An 18,598-nucleotide genomic window follows, 5' to 3' on the forward strand; every position below is an offset into this window, starting at 1 on the left:
AATTGGAGAATGGCTTGATTTCTTATAATTTAGAATCAATTCTCTGTATATTTTGGAAATGAGACCTTTATCAGAACCTTTAACTGTAAAAATGTTCTCCCAGTTTATTGCTTCCCTTCTAATCTTGTCTGCATTAGTTTTATTTGTACAAAAGCTTTTCAATTTGATATAATCAAAAATTTCTATTTTGTGATCAATAATGATCTCTAGTTCTTCTTTGGTCACAAATTCGTTTCTCCTCCACAGGTCTGAGAGGTAAACTGTCCCGTGTTCTTTTAATTTATTTATAATTTCATTCTTTATATGCCTAGGTCATGAACCCATTTTGACCTTATCTTGGTAGACAGTGTTAAGTGTGGATCAATACCTAGTTTCTGCCATACTAATTTCCAATTTTTCCAGCAGTTTTTGCCAAACAGTGAATTCTTATCCCGAAATCTAGGGAGTTGGGTCTATTTTTAAGGAGAATTACTTTGGCAGTTATGTGCAGGGTTTGAAATGGTAAGGAAAGGAAGGAGAGAACAATCAAGAAACCAATTAGGGCCTAAACTAATATGGTGTCACATAATAAAGAGATGGTGTCAGATACAAGAGTGTGATAGAGGAACAAATGGCAAGATTTGGCAACTGACTGGATTTGTGGGATATGGGACAGTGGGGAGTTGGAGATAGCAACAAGGTTGAAAACCTGGAAGATTGAAAACATGGCGGTGTCTTCCATAGAAATAGAGAAGTTTGGAGGAAGGTTGGGTTTGGGAGTGAAGAGAGGGAAAATGAGTTCTGTTTGGACCATATTGAGTTTGAGACTTTAAAGATATCCAATGTCCAATAAGGAATTAATTGGTGATAAAAACAAGAGCTTAGGAGGAAAACTAAGGCAAGATCCATAGTAGGTCTATGAGTCATTTTGACAAAATATGGCAAAGTAGAAAGAGTTCTGAATTTAGAGCGAGAAACCCTGTACTCAGATGCTGATTCTAGCCCTTCTATCCATTTGGCTCCAGTCTACCATTTCTCTGACCATTTCTATACCCTATATCATTCTCTAGGTATAAGTCCTCAGTCTTTTAAGAGATATAGCTATCTAATCAATGTCATTATTTAGTCATTAGTACTATTACTGAGACTTTTTAATAATTTAATTCCTATTTCTCCACAATTTCAACCAATTCAAATTGGGTTTTGCAATACACTGGGATTTTCATGCCATTTCAAAAATAAGCTTTGTAATTAAAAATAGAAAGGAGAACTAGACTCACCCAAGCTTAGAAGTATTAACATCATTTGAGGGTTGTTACATTCTGCAATGAGAGAAAAACATGAAATTTTAAGTCAACCACAGGCTTTTGTTGTTCTTTTTTTTCTCAAATGCCCCATGCATTATACATAAAAATCTCCATGATTTCATACTCTGGTAACTGGCATGTTTTATTAATTCCTCTGATGTTGCAACCACTTTTAATGTTGTTATTCTGCAGATTTCCCTTTAAAACTTTCCACTATGTGCTGGGCTCAACATTTCCAAGAGTGATGCAATGAATAGAATGTCTGGTCTGGAACCAAGAAGAATCGAGTTCAAATCCTACCTCAGACACTTATTAACTGTGTGACCCTGGGCAAGCAATTTAACCTCAGAATGTCTCAGTTTTTCTCAGCTCTTAAATGGGGATAATAATTGCACCTATTTTCGGGATTGTTGTGAAGATCAAATGAGATATTTTAGAGCATTTAGCACATAAGAGGAATTATATGAATAAATACTTATTTCCTTTTAATTCTAGTATTATATGATCATAAGTCTATACTTGAAAGGATCTAGGCCATCTAGGCTAATCCCTTCATTTTATAGATGAGAAAATTAAGGTTCAGAAGTCACATGGTGTCTGGTTCTTTGATAGTTATTACTATTCTTTCTTGCACTATTTTCTTTTAAAAGATATGTGTTGTTGCTTTTTAAACATTACTTCCCCTTTCCACTAACTTAGCAAGCACATAAAGAGTATCTTACTTGTGTAAGGTTTGATACTTTCTCTTCTAATCAATTTATTCTCCTTCCAACTCTTTCCTCTAGAGTTTTTATTTTATTTTTTTCTCTTCTTTCATTTCTTCTAATTATTCATGCACCCAATAGAAAGTCTTTTTTTCTTTGAGTTTCTTCTTGTAGCTGTTACAGAGGCAGCCTGTGTGTGTGTGTGTGTGTGTGTGTGTGTGTGTGTGTGTGTGTGTGAGAGAGAGAGAGAGAGAGAGAGAGAGAGAGAGAGAAAAGCACATATGCACACATAGATACAGAGAGAGAGAGAGAGAGAGAGAGAGAGAGAGAGAGAGAGAGAGAGAGAGAGAGAGAGAGAGAGAATGAGAGAGAGAGAGAGGAAAAGAGAGAAGGAGGGAGGGAGAGAGGGAGTAAAGAAGAGAGAGAGAGAGGGAGGGAGAAGGAGGAGAGGGAGAAGGAAATGAAGAAGAAGAAAGAAGGAGAGGGAAGAGGGAGAAGAAGAGGGAAAGGGAGAGGAAGCAAGGGGAGGAGGAGGTGAGAGAATAAATGGGGGAAATCTCTATTTGTAACAATTTTTTATGCTGGTCAATTTTATCTTTGATTTATTCATTTCTCCAACTTTAGGACTTTGTACCAGGGTTAGGTTTCACCCCATCTTCACTTTTGGTTGAAGGTAGTCAGCCTCTTAACTTGACCTTTGCCTCCCAGAGTTAGGCTCTCCTGAATTTTCTAATTTTCAGAGTTTTCTCTGATATCTCAGGACAAGGCACCAGAGATCTTGGAACCTAGGCATCCAAGAGCCAACAGTGCTGTGTGGTCTCAGCCTGAGCACTGCTGTGCTGGTTGATGTCAATTCCCACTGCTAATCCATGGCCATTTCTACCATTTTGGCCATTCTATAGTTTTTTTAGTTGAGCCTTCCACTCTTGTCACATATAAACACATTGTGCTACAGACTTCAGGTGTCCTAGGACCTTCCCGGGTTGTCTCTGGCTGCTAGGTACCTCCCTTTCATATTTCCTTCAAGCTTCTAGCTGACCTCTTTTGCAGGTAGGGGGTGGGGAAAAGTTTCTCATTGTGTTTCACAGAGTGCTGTGAACCTCAAGGTTTTCCAACACATGTTGGAGCTGATTGGATTCTTTCCCATTCAGGTAAAACAAGTAAAAAACAAAACAAAACAAAACAAAAACAAAGCAAACACAGAATCAGTCTCTGTTTTCTAAAGTATCTATTTTGCTTTTTAAGTTTTCAATTAAAAAACTTTTTTTTCTCTAATTTTATGTACTGCATGCTGGCAAGAGAGTTGAAGTCAGCATAAATATTACCTTTGGTAGTGATAATCTTACTTAGCTGTGGGCCTGAGAAATGACAAACCCCTTATATAGAATCTGTGTCTCTTGTGTGATGGGAACCTCTGCCACAAGGTTTTGATCAGATGCTATGTGAGGAAATAGCAGCAGCATTTAAGACTTAGGAAAAGCAAACAAACTGCTCCAATTAATGAAAGGAGAAAACATTCATGATGAAGGTGACCCAATTCTAAAAACAATCTTGGATCAATTTTCAAGATATCTTAAAGAGGGGAGAATCTAAAAGAATGGGAAAGATCACAGACATTTCTATTTTTTTAAAGGCCAACAATCCAGGGAATAGGAATTACTGACCTATATGATTACTTTCTCATTTCTGTGAAATATTCTTAAAGAAAACCATCATTAGATTGTGAACTCCTCAAAGGCAGGGATTATCTTTTCTCTCTTTGTATCTCCAGTTTTTAGTACATATTAGGTATGCCATAAATGTCAATTTATTAAGTTAGTGTTGATTGAGTGACTCATTAGTCAAAACACTTCAAAGGATACTTTTAGAAATACATAAATGGCAGCAGACAGGCTTTTACAAAGTATATGTCACAATAACCACATTTTTACAGTCACGTAACTAATGGAGAAAACTTAAGTTCCTGCCCTATCTCTTGCTGGCAAAATTTTTAGAAAATATCATTTAGAAATTTGCTATTGAAAATTTAGGAGAGGAAGCAGCAGTCCTAAAAAGCAAATACTTAGAACAAGAAGAAATCATGCACCAGTAACCTGATTTTCCTTTTTTGGAAGGGTTACTAAACTAGTTTATTCATGTTGTTTGAACTGGCCATTTGATTTTGCTTGTGTAGGAAGTGCCAGGGAATTGTTTCTTCTCATGTAGATTGGTACCTGTTTCACAATCTTCAGGCAAATAGGTAGAACAATGGATGGAGCTCCAAGCTTGGAGTCAGGAAAACATCTCCATAAGTTCAAATCCAACCAATTGTGTGACCCCGAGCTTCAGTTTCTTTGTCTGTAAAATAAACTGGAAAAGAAGTGGCAAACCCTCCAGTACCAAGAAAACCCCAAATGAAATCACAGAGTCAGAAACAACTGAACAATGCAATTTACAGAGTTGCCTAGGAAAATTTAAAATTAAGGGAATCTTGCTCAGGATCTCACCAAAAGGTTAAGAAATTGATTTTGAATTGGGCTAACCTGACTCTTTCCATGATGCTAACGTACAGCTTTTATCCAAAAAATATGATACACAAAAGGGCCATACATATAACACATTGCTACCAAATAACAGACTGAGCTTTCGTGTTGTCCTGTGCCATGGGATATTAAAAGATCTAGAGGAAGGTCTCTTTCTATTCCTTCCATAAATATTCTGTTGAGGTAATCGTTAAAGTAATAGGACATGGATGAGAGTTGGTACCAGATAGGAAGTGGGCTGAAGATGGGCTGTAATCAGTACCCATGGAGGTACTGCATCAAGGAAAGCAACTGCATACACGTATGGAAGAAGAAGCTGTAACTCAATCCTCCAGGTATGATCTATGGCTTCAAGTTGAACACCTCTCTTTACTTACATTTACATTTTACAGTTTTCTTTTCTTATAAGCACTTCTTGGGATCATACATCTAGGACTAGAAGGGATTTCAGAAGTCATCCAGTCCAAGTCCAGGGAGGGACACTGAGGCCTAGAGATGTACAATGACTCATTCAGGGTCACAGGGAACAGAGGGTGAACACCTACCATCTGCCAAATGCTTTACAGAGAGAGGCAAGAAAGAACAAAGTAGCATTCAAAGTAGCATAGCAAGTATTCAAAGTAGCATAAAAGATTGTAGATCTAAAAGTACCAGTCTTTTGACAGGTGAAGAAGGAAAACAAGCATTTATTAAACACCTGTATTTGCCAGGGACTGTACTAAGTGCTTTACAAATATCTCATTTGTAAGGGAGAATAGATAGTCAAAATAATCATCAAAGGAAAAAGACATAAAGCACATGAAATGAGTCAGTTTGGGGTCAATGATAAAAGGGATTTAAATTGTGAACAAATGTTTTAATGACATTTGAACTGTAACTACTCTTTGCCACGTCTGGCACCAAAAACAAAAAAGAGAGAGAAAGAAAAACTACTGAATAAAAGTGACAAAGAATGGAGAAAACGTTAATTTATTATTTCAGTCTTCACAAATCTTTTTTTTCCCTCAATAGCCCTTTATGGTAAGTGATGTAGTGTTACCATCCCCATTTTGTAAATGCAGAAACTGAGGTTCAACACTGAGAACTTGTATAGAACTTTAAGGCTTACAAAAGGAGTTCTTTGTAACAAGGTAAAGACTCAAAGTATCCTCGTTTTATAGGTTACAGTATCATAGTTCAGAGTCTATCTAGCCTAATCCCTTCATTTTACAGATGAAAAAACTTGGGGCCAGAGAGAAGTGACTTGCTTACAGTCACACAGCTGTCAGATTTGGTCTTCTGATTTTCAGGTCTTTTGACTCAATGCACTTCTAGTGATTTTCATCATGAAGGAGGAATAAAGTCATTGCATTTGGTTCTAGATGGCAGAGTCAGAACCAAGAGTCAAATTACAGGGAAGATTTAACATCAAGAAAAACTTACTAATGAGTAGAGCTGCCCAGCAATGAAATGAGCAGTCTCTGGCTGAGATCACTTGAAATTCTAAAATTCCAGGTTTATGGCCAGATCGCAGACTTAAAGTAAAAGAGGCAAAAGGAAATCATCTAGTTCAGACAAAGAGATTAAGTAATTCATTCAATATTACAGAGATTTTTTTTTTAAGTACTAGAGGTGGGATTTGAACTCAAATCTTCTGACCATTTTATTGTGCTATTCTGCTTTCCAATGAGGATCTCTCATAACCTTTCCGGTTTCAATATGATTCTGCAATTCTAATCCCTGTTGATGGGAATCAGTCAGCATTCTCTGGAGGAGAAGAAGCAAATCAAAGGTTTGTTATTGTTATTATTGGGTTGACTTTGGTTTGAGTTTTTTGGTCTGAATCTATAATTTCATTAGTGTGGGGGACTCCAACTATGGAAACTTCCTCCACTAAAGCAGCTTCCTCAATTTAGAGACACAGAGAAGACCAGGATCGCACAGCTGGAATGTCAGTGGGAAGATTAGCCCCTAGCTTTTCTTGATTCTAAGGCTAGACCTGTATCTGCTACCTTGTGATCTCCCTCAAAAACAAAGATTAATACTACATAATAGAGCCTAGCATCTAGTAGACGCTTAATAAATGTTAAATTAGACCGAGTTCAATATGGGTTCTTTGTTGGGGTGTGTGGAAAGAGACCAATAAACAAGGTTTCTGTGGTGAATGATGAGGAAATTTATTGCAAGTCAGCATCATTTTACTGTGGAAGTTAAAGCAAAAAGCAAACCACAAGATTGCCTTATTGGAAAATGCACCCAGAGAGAAAAGGGTGAAAGAAAGAAAGGCAACATACCTAAAATACTTCAAATATTCTAGGAAGCTTTTTTTTTTCTTAGCATGTGTGCTTTCATTTGAACTTGGTAACAGAGATTCTTCCATTTTCCCTCAATCACTTAATTTTCTACCTAGTAGAAACACCTTCCCATGGGTGCTTTTTTTTTTTTTTTTTTTTTTTTTTTGCTCTGACTCCTTGACCCACTCTGAATGAGTCTAAGAATTTCTATATCCATCTATCTTGTCCAACCAATAGCAGGGCAAGAATGCAATGGCTTGTATAATATTCTTGATAAGAGGTCATTTGAATTTTGCTTGAAGACTTCCAGTGTCAGACTCATTCCACTTCCTTGATAGCCTTAATTGTGAAGAAGTGCTTCCTTCCATCAAGACTCAACAGGGGCAGCTAGGTGTCACAGTGGATAGAATACTGGCCCTGAAATTTGAAGGACGTGAAATAAAACCCAATCTCAGATACTAACTGTGTGACCCTGGGTCAGTCACTTTAACCCTGATTGCCTCTCCCTAGCTTTATCCCCCCAAATACACAATAAAAGCCTATGGAATAAGAGATTTCTGTAGCTTTGACTTTCTAGCAAAATAGTGGAATATATTTAGACCAAGTGAAACACGTTTTCCTTGGGCAGCTAGGTGATAGAATGGATGGCATTGAGTATGGAGCCAGGAAAACCTGAGTTCAATGTTGCCTCAGATAGTTACTAGCTGTGTGACCCCAGTCATATCACTTAACCTCTGTCTACATCAGTTTTCCTCTATTCTAAAATGGGGATAATCTTAGCACCTCCCTCCTAGGTTGTGAAGATCAAATGAGTTAATATTTATAAATTGCTTAGCCTAGCATGTAGTACATCTTTTTTTAAATTAATTTTTATAATTATATAATTATAATTTTTGACAGTATATATGCATGAGTAATTTTTTTTACACCATTATCCCTTGTATTCATTTTTCCAAATTTTCCCCTCCCTCCCTCTACTCCCTCCCCTAGATGACAGGCAATCCCATACATTTTACATGTGTTACAGTATAACCTAGATATAATATATGTGTGTAAATCCCATTTTCTTGTTGCACGTTAAGTATTGGTTTCCGAAGGTATAAGTAACCTGGGTAGATAGACAGTAGTGCTAACATTTTACACTCATTTCCCAGTGTTCCTTCTCTGGGTGTAGTTGTTTCTGTCCATCATTGATCAACTGGAAGTGAGTTGGATCTTCTTTATGTTGAAGATTTCCACTTCCATCAGAATACATCCTCATACAGTATTATTGTTGAAGGTGTATAGTGATCTTCTGGTTCTGCTCATTTCACTCAGCATCAGTTGATGTAAGTCTCTCCAAACCTCTCTGAATTCATCCTGCTGGTCATTTCTTACAGAGCAATAATATTCCATAACCTTCATATACCATAATTTACCCAACCATTATCCAACTGATGGACATCCATTCATCTTCCAGTTTCGAGCCACTACAAAAAGAGCTGCCACAAACATTTTGGCACATACCAGTCCCTTTCCCCTCTTTAGTATTTCTTTGGGATATAAGCCCAGTAGTAGCACTGCTGGGTCAAAGGGTATGCACAGTTTGATAACTTTTTGAGCATAGTTCCAAATTGCTCTCCAGAATGGTTGGATTCTTTCACAACTCCACCAACAATGTATCAGTGTCCCAGTTTTCCCACATCCCCTACAACATTCATCATTATTTGTTCCTGTCATCTTAGCCAATCTGACCATGTAGTACATCTTAATAAATATTTGTTTCCTTCTCTTTTCACCTGTAAAAGGACCAGATGGTCTCTGAGGTCACTTCTATGGTTCCACAATCCTTGATGCTACTTTGAGCTTTTGTCATTGTTCTTTCTTAGCTCTCACTTTATCGACATACTGCATTGGCCCTTGTTGAATTACCTGAAAGGAACTTTAGATCATTAGATTTGACCAATTCAATTTATAGATGAGGAAATGAAAAGTGAATCTGTCTCCATGTAATTTTTGCTCATTTGGTCCTAATTCTTCCCTCTAGAGCTAGATAGAATAATGTGTAATTTATAATCTTAGAGATGTACTTGGGACAGTGAGAGGTGAAGTGATTGGTCCATGGTATTATAGGAAGCAAATTGTATTGTTCAGCACTTGAATCCAAATTCCAAGATCAGCTTTCTTCCACTGTGCCTCACAAACAACTATCAGATCTCCTGGTCATATCATAAATTAATTTTAGGAACAAGTAAGAGATTTTCTGATTTGTGGATAACAGAAGTTTTCATGACCAAATAAAGGCTAGATAGTGTTATAGAAAGTAAAATAGACTATTTTGATTACATAAAATGTATATGTTTTTGTACATATGCAGCTAAAATTAGAAGAGAAGCAGGTGACTGGGGAAAAATAAACTTTTCAACAAGTTTCTCTGACAAAGGATTCATCTGCAAGATATATAAAAACCTAATTCAAGTTTATAAAAATGAAAGTCATTCCACAATTGATAAATGGTGAAAGTATATGAATAGTCAGCTTTCGAAGGAAAAAATCCAAACTATCAATAGCTAAATGAAAAAAAAATGTTCCAAATCACTAACAATTAGAGAAAAGCAAATTAAAACAACCTTGAGACTCTATCTTGTATTCAACATACAGGAAAAGATAACAAAAAGGAAAATGACAAGTGTTAGAATGACTGTGGAAAATTAATCGTATTAATGCACTATTGATGGACCTGTGAACTGGTCCAGTCCTTCTGAAAATTGTTTGAGATTATGCTTAAAAAGTCTTTAAATTGTGCATAGCTTTTCACCAAAGGATACTATTTTAAGACTGTATTTCAAACAGATTAAAGAAAGTACAAAAACATTTATAACAACTCTTTATATTATGGCAAAGAATTGGAAACCAGGGGGTATTTATCTGTTAAGGAAGGGCGGAACAAATTATGATAAATGAATAGAACATTATTGTGTAATAAGAAATGACAAAAGGTAAAATTTCAAAGAAACCTAAAAAACTGTATGAACTGATACGGAATAAAACCGACAAAACAGAACCAGGTAAGCAAAAGATACAAGAACAAAAGCATTGTATAGACACATAAACTCTAAGATTCTTTTGAACTCTAATCAAAATAATGGCCAACCGCAATTCCAGAGGAATAAAGATGAACCATATTATTTGTCTTCTAACAGAGATAAGGGACTCAAGATTAGAATAAGACATACATTTTTAGTATATGGATAATGAGGGTATTTGTTTTGGTTGACAATATATACTTGTCATTCTTCATTTATATCTATTCATTCAGATATCTATTTGTTTCATTCTTTTATTTTGATTATGCTTATTTGTTATATGAATTTGATTCTTCCTAGATCCCTTTCAATTTAGGGAGGAAGTGAGAGGGGGGGAGAAATAGATTTTTGTTCATTGAAAAACATACAATCATATTTTAAAAGGGACTTTCCTTCATTACCCAAACAGCTTTCTAGGCACTGACTAATAGTTTATTGACTGGACTTTCACTGATAATCTACCTCATCCTTGGTTGGAACCTTTTACTAATATGATTTTACTAATATGATGTTAGGGCTGGAAGGCCCATAAGAAGTTATATCCAATTCCTTAATTTTGTAGAATAGGAAACTGAGGCCTAGGGGGTCAAAGTAGCTTATCGTGGGCTGCACTAGAAGTGTCAGAGCTCTCTCTAAAGCCAGAGCTCTTTTCCTCTATCACACTGCTTCTTTTCTTAAACAACAAGTCTTAGAATTTCAATACATCTAAATAATAATAATGATGATGATGACAATAATATCTACTCACATTTCTACAGCATTTTATTTTTTTTAATTTAATTGATTTATTGATTTAATTATTTTTTTCAAAAATGTTATGCATAGGTAATTTTCCAGCATTGACAATTGCAAAACCTTTTGTTTTTTCCCTCCTTCCTCCATCCCTCCCCCAAATGGCAGGTTGACCAATACATGTTAAATATATTAAAGTATAAGTTAAATGCAATATATGTATACACGTCCAAACAGTTATCTTGCTGTTCTACAGCGTTCTAAAGGGGCTTAAGCCCTTTCCTCACACAAATCCAGAGAATATGTCCTACAAGTGGTTGTTGGACTTCCCTTGAAAATCTCCACACAAGAGCAATTCATGAATTTCCATTTCCTTTTGAACAGTTCTTTTCATTAGGAAATTGAATAGGCCGAAGGAAAGCACCAGGATGATGAGGAGACCATGCCCTATAAGGACTAATTGAAACTTGAAGCAACATGATAACTGTTTTCAAATATTTGAAGGGCTTAACGAATATGATTTAGAATCATTTTGCATAGTCTCAAAGAACAGAAGTAAAACAACGGGAGACAGATTTCCTTGGCTATTAAGAACAATTTCCTAATGTCCACTTCTCAGTTTATGAGTTCTGAAATTTCCTTATCTGATTACAATCTGTAGTCTTTCTTCATCTCCAGTTGTCTTCTGTTGCCCCTGTTGCTCAGTTTTCCCCAAGGTTATCACTCCTACACTGGCTACATTCTCTTTCCTTCTTCATCTTGACCCATTAGCAATTTAATTCAACTCAACACTGGGTTCTTGAGTTTCTTGTTTATTATTTTTTCACCAATATTTTTCCTGAAAAGCACCAGCCTTGTAATATAATATCTACTCACAACATCTACTATTTACATCAGCACACACTAATAAATAAAGCTGAAGAATGACTGGATTAACTACAAACTTATCACATAGCCTCATCTGGGCTCTCACTGCAGCAAGGCAATCCTTTTATAGTCCCTAATTGACTCACTATTCCATTCACCCCATCAGCAATTTCAAACTTTCCACTCCTTTTTGAACCTCTCATGCTAAAAAACATTGTTCCTCTGCACCCCCTCAATTTAGAACCTTCCCTCATGTTTCAATGAAAAATTGAAGCCATTGGCCAAAAGCTTGCTCTTATGCCCTCAATTCACATCATCTTATATCAATATACCCTGCAATTCAGTGATACTGACCTCCTTAGTATTGCTTGCACAAGACCCTCCATTTCCTGACCATACCTGAAATTCTCTCCCTCCTCATCCCAGCTTCCTGGCTTCCCTCAACTCTAGGTAAAATCTCACTTTCTGGAAGAAGTATTTTCTGATTTCTCTTAATGTTAGTGCCTGCCCTGTGCAATCATTTCCATTTCATTCATGAATATATCTGTTTACATGATGTCTGCACTATTTAGAATGTGAGCTTCTCGAGAACAGAGGCCATTTTGTGTCTTTCTTTGTATCTCTAACTCTTTGCACGGAGCCTGGCACATAGATGTTTAATTGACTTGAACTTGACTCAATAATTTACATATTAGAACAATACTGTATGATGATCAATTCTGATGGACGTGGCCCTCTCCAACAATGAGATGAACCAAATCAGTTCCAGTAGAACAGTAATGAACTGAACCAGCTACACCCAGCGAAAGAACTCTGAGAGATGACTGTGAACCACTACATAGAATTTCCAATCCCTCTAATTTTGTCCGCCTGCATTTTGGATTTCCTTCACAGGCTAAATTTACACTATTTCAAAGTCTGATTCTTTTTGTTCAGCAAAACAACTGTTTGGTCATGTATACATATATTGTATTTAATTTATACTTTAACATATTTAACATTTATTGGTCAACCTGCCATCTTGGGGGAGGGGGAAGGAGGGGAAAAATTGGAACAAAAGTTTTGCCAATTGTCAACGTTGTAAAATTACTCATGCAAATATCTGGTAAATAAAAACTATTATAAAAAAAAAAATTAAAAATAAATAAATAAATAATTTAAAAAATAAATTTTACATGTTAGTATGAAAAAAAGTTTAGAAGGAGAATTTAGGAGAGCTGGATGGGAGTGACAATACATGGAAGCATGAAGCCTGTGAGAATAAGAATAGGAGAGAGTGAGAAAGCATAGAACAGGGAAGCTGAAGACTCCAGAATAATTTACTTTGTGGTCATATTCAAGACTACTTGGAGGGCCAATTGAGAGCTGTAATGTTCCTAGCTTCAGCCTTTCTAAGGATGTATTGTTCCCATCGTGCAGCAGTTTATCTTGACATTTTAGCCTCTTGGTAGACTGGTTGGGACATGGTAAATGGTAAGCAATGGGGGGTGGGACCAGAGAAATGAGGCTTAACCACAGCCACAAGCTCTCCAGCATTTAAATTACCTAATATGCCATGAGGGCAAGGTGTAAAGATCACACCCAAACACCACCCACATACACAAATTTAAAAATAAATGGGAACCTCATACTAAATTCCATCAGAGAGATTTGCAAATCTTCAAAGTTAGTGAGACTAACTAATTTAAACACTAAAATCAAATTAAGAAGTAAACACATTAACAGAAGTCAGGTTTCCAAATTCCAACACAAAAATAAGAAGTCTAAGTTCCTCCAAAGTAAGCTTGCTCAATTGCCTCCCTCTGAACTTAGACATCGCTGTTTAGGCTTATCGGTCACTGCACTTCAGTGTATCATAACAGAAAGAAACAGCTCAAAAGAATCTGAAGATCAGAAAGTGATGGCAGAGAAAAGTTCAGAGGTCCCAAGGCCCCAAAAGGTGATGCAAACTCAAATAGACAGTAGCAATAACCAGAGGTCACTAGCTCTATACTTCAAAGTATGATTTGCCTTAATCATACACGTGGTCACACAAATCTCTATATGGATTCCCTTTATTCATATTTAATGACCATAAATTTCCCCGACATGTGCCTGGTAGTGGGAAAAGGAGGTGGGAAGGAGGAAAATTTCTCCTCTCTGTCCACTAATTATTGAACATAACTGAGGAGCTGATCATGACACCTGATGTATGCCCTGAAAAGGAGCTACAGTGATGGGTTGGGAGAAAGGAGGTAGGGGCCACACATGCCATCATGGAGGCAGCCAAAAAGGGAACTGGTTAATCTGTTTCTTGTTAAGTCACTTGCCCCCTTTTTGGAGGAGAATGGAGATCAGAGATATACCAGTCAGTTACCCTGGAGTCAAACAGCAACATTTACTCAGATAGTCATCTAACTAAAACTTACTAGAGTTGCCTATTTAATTAATGTATAAACTCTTTGAGTCTCAATTTCCTCATTTGTATAAGGTAAGGGATGAATTCAATAATCCCTGAGGCCAACAGAACAGTAAGATATTTCTTCTTGATGTTTAACTAAACTCTCTAAGACCACTTCCTCTTATCTAGTTCTCTATAAAAATGGTAAACAAATTGACAGTATGGTGAAGATACTTCATATATTTGAAGATAGATATCAAGCTACCAGATAATATTTCTTTCTCCATTATATCCATTTTGGTTTAATCTAATTCAAAAGCATTTACTTTTTTAATTAATTCAAAATATACACGTGGATAATTTTCAACATTCACCCTTACAAAATCTTGTGTTCTAAAATTTTTCTCTCCCTTTCCCCCACCCCCTCCCCTAGATGGCAAGGGATCTGATTTATTAAACATGTGCAATTCTTCTTATAAAGCATTTGTTATGTGCTACATGCGGAGGATAAAATAATTACAGAAAGCTTACATTTTATTAAGGAGAGGATTTTACATGGAAGCCATAAGGAAACCAATGAAAATAATTATAGCTTTTATAGAACATTGTAAGGCTTATAAAATATTCTATGTGTGTAATCTCTTTTGATCTGAATAAAAATCCTGTGAGACAAGGAGTATCGTTAGTGTTGGAAAACTGACACTAGCTAGTAAGTATCTGTGGCAGTACTCAAACTCAGGGCCTGATTACAAGTCTAGCACTCTATCCAGGACAGCTCCTAGCTACAGGTGGGGATGTGAGATATAAAGGAGAAACATAGACAAAAGTGCTCTAGCAAATTTGAAGAGGAAGGGATGAAAGATAAGAGGGAGGAATTCAATTAGAATTCAAACAAGCATTTTTTTTTTAATTTTATTTATTTATAATTTTTTTCACAGTATATATGCATGAGTAATTTTTTTATAATATTATCCCTTGTATTCATTTTTCCAAATTATCCCCTCCCTCCCTCTACTCCCTCCCCTTGATGACAGGCATTTCCATACATTTTACATGTGTTACAATATAACCCAGATACAATATATGTGTGTAAATACCATTTTCTTGTTGCACATTAACCATTAGATTCCAAAGGTATAAGTAACCTGGGTAGATAGACAGTAGTGCTAACAGTTTACATTCACTCCCCAGTGTTCCTTCTCTGGGTGTAGTTGTTTCTGTCCATCATTGATCAACTGGAAGTGAGTTGGATCTTCTTTATGTTGAAGATTTCCACTTCCATCAGAATACATCTTCATACAGTATTGTTGTTGAGTGTACAGCGATCTTCTGGTTCTGCTCATTTCACTCAGCATCTGTTGATGTAAGTCTCTCCAAGCCTCTCTGTATTTTTCCTGCTGGTCATTTCTTACAGAACAATAATATTCCATAACCTTCATATACCATAATTTACCCAACCATTCTCCAACTGATGGACATCCATTCATCTTCCAGTTTCTAGCTACAACAAAAAGAGCTGCCACAAACATTTTGGCACATACAGGTCCCTTTTCCCTCCTCAGCATTTCTTTGGGATATAAGCCCAATAGCAGCAATACTGGATCAAAGGGTATGCACAGTTTGATAACTTTTTGGGCATCATTCCAGATTGCTCTCCAGAATGGCTGGATTCTTTCACAACTCCACCAGCAATGTATTAGTGTCCCAATTTCCCCACATCCCCTCCAACATTCATCATTATTTGTTCCTGTCATCTTAGCCAATCTGACAGGTGTGTAGTGGTATCTCAGAGTTGTCTTAATTTGCATTCTCTGATCAGTAGTGATTTGGAACACTCTTTCACATGAGTGGATATAGTTTCAATTTCATCATCTGAGAATTGTCTGTTCATATCCTTTGACCATTTATCAATTGGAGAATGGTTTGGTTTCCTATAAATCAGGGTCAGTTCTCTATATATTTTGGAAATGAGACCTTTATCAGAACCTTTAACTTTAAAAATATTTTCCCAATTTGTTACTTCCCTTCTAATCTTGTTTGCATTAGTATTGTTTGTACAGAAACTTTTTAGTTTGATGTAATCAAAATCTTCTATTTTGTGATCAATAATGATCTCTAGTTCTCCTCTGGTCATAAATTCCTTCCTCCTCCACAGGTTTGAGAAGTAGACTATGCTCTGTTCCTCTAATCTATTTATGATCTCATTCTTTATGCCTAAGTCATGGATGCATTTTGATCTTATCTTGGCATATGGTGTTAAGTATGGATCCATATCTAATTTCTGCCATACTAATTTCCAGTTTTCCCAACAGTTTTTTCCAAATAATGAATTTTTATCCCTAATGTTGGTATCTTTGGGTTTGTCAAACACTAGATTGCTATAGATGTACCCTTTTTTGTCCTTTGTATCTAATCTGTTCCAATGATCGACTGGTCTATTTCTTAGCCAGTACCAAATGGTTTTGGTGACTGCTGCCATATAATATAGCTTTAGATCAGGTACACTTAGACCACCTTCCTCTGACTTTTTTTTCATTAGTTCCCTTGCAATTCTCAACCTTTTATTCTTCCATATGAATTTTGTTGTTATTTTTTCTAGGTCATTAAAATAGTTTCTTGGGAGTCTGATTGGTATAGCACTAAATAAATAGATTAGTTTGGGGAGTATTGTCATCTTTATTATATTCGCTCAGCCTATCCAAGAGCACTGAATGTCTTTCCAATTATTTAAATCTGACTTTATTTTTGTGGCAAGTGTTTCGTAACTTTTCTCATATAATTCCTGACTGTTCTTTAGTAGATGGATTCCCAAATACTTTATACTCTCAACATTTGTTTGGAATTGAATTTCTCTTTGTATCTCTTGCTGTTGCATTTTGTTGGTGATATATAAGAATGCCGAGGATTTATGTGGATTTATTTTGTATCCTGCCACTTTGCTGAAATTTTGAATTATTTCTAGTAGCTTTTTAGCAGAGTCTTTGGGGTTCTCTAAGTATACCATCATGTCATCTCCAAAGAGTGATAGTTTGATTTCCTCATTTCCTACTCTAATTCCTTGAATCTCTTTCTCGGCTCTTATTGCCGAGGCTAGTGTTTCTAGTACTATATTGAATAGTAATGGTGATAGTGGGCAACCTTGTTTCACTCCTGATCTTACTGGGAAAGGTTGCACAAACACGCATTTATTAAGCCCCTACTATGCTCCCAGCACAGGGATAGGATACAGAGTAAAAAAAACGCAGCAGCCCCTGCCTCCACATTCTAGCACATGTATAATGCAACTTGTAGCAACGTTGTGGTACTTGGTGATTCACTGCTCCTAGGTGCTATGTCAACCTATGTCATTCCCATCCACAACCAGATCTGTTGCCTTCTTGGGACATATATATACAAGATATAACATGGAATATAACATGGAAATTCCCAGAACTTACCAAAATGGGTATTCTGGTTCTGGTGATTCCCATGGACACAAATGACACTTTTAGATTTCAAATTGCAAATGATTCTTGGCAAGAAACTGAAGAATATAGAGATGCAGGTTGTATTTCTTCAATGTTGTTTAAAAGGAAAAGGAAAGCTGAAGCTTGCATTTAGATCTATCATCCATCTATCTCTGTCTCTATCTCTATCTTTGTGTTTCTCTGTCTGTTTGTTTCTGTATGTGTCCCTCTCCCTCTCCCCTTTCCCCTACTTCTCCTCCCCCCTCCCTCCTTCTCTGTCAATTAGATTTTATAAAATATAACCTCTCCCTCTCCCTCTTTCTTAAGTAGATACTATAAAACATAGCTTCTTAATTTTATTCCTCAGACACTTAACACTTTCTAGCTGTGTGACCCTGGGCAAGTCACTTAACCCCAGCCTCAGGGGGAAAAAAAATTTTCCACTCACAACCCATTTTCATCCAAGAAATTTTTATGCAACCTCAGATATATAGGAATATAAAATAGGTATACAAATTAAACATTTACATAATAAAGCATAATCTCACGACCTTCATATTCAGTTTTGAGACCCCATGTGGTCTTAGACCACAATTTAAGAATCTGGGATATAGACCAGTGGTTCTTTAACACTCTTAAAAATTATAGGAGATTCCCAAAGAGCTTTTATTTATGTTTTTACAATTATAGATATCAGCTGCATTAAATATTAAAATGCATTAATGTATCACAAAAGTAGTTTTGACCTCACAGACAAGTTTTAGGGACTTCCAGGGGTCCCCAGACCACACTTTGAGAACTGTTGCTATAGACAGGAGACACAGATAAAGAAGAATTGCAGCCGAGATGACCCAGAAAATCATAGAAGACTACATTGAACAAAGGAGTCAGTAATAAATCCCATGACCTCAAAAGTCTATGCTCAATGATTAACAAGTTCATACAGAGTTTTAGAATAAAGAGTTGATGGCACTAATGGGACTATTACTGGTACCCTATCACCAGGAGGAGACAGTAGAGTAATCTGGACCATTGAAATGAGTGTATTCTCTTAATTCCCTAATAAGAAACGAGGGGAAAAGACCCAGGAAACTGTCACAGCATCAAAGGGAAAACATCATATTTCTTGAATTAGTTAAGCCTTAGGTTATTTGCATTTTGAGAGTCGGGACCTTCCAGGCAAACTAAATCTTCCTGGCTCATAGGCTTTATGGAGGAGGTGAAAATTAAGCCTGTCCTTGAAGGAGTATAATGAGGTTACATGGTGGAGCTAAAGAGGAAGGACATCTCAGGCCTGGAGAAACACCTTTACAAATATACAGA

The sequence above is a fragment of the Sminthopsis crassicaudata genome, chromosome 5, assembly GCF_048593235.1.
Source record: "Sminthopsis crassicaudata isolate SCR6 chromosome 5, ASM4859323v1, whole genome shotgun sequence".
NCBI classification, from domain to species: domain Eukaryota; kingdom Metazoa; phylum Chordata; class Mammalia; order Dasyuromorphia; family Dasyuridae; genus Sminthopsis; species Sminthopsis crassicaudata.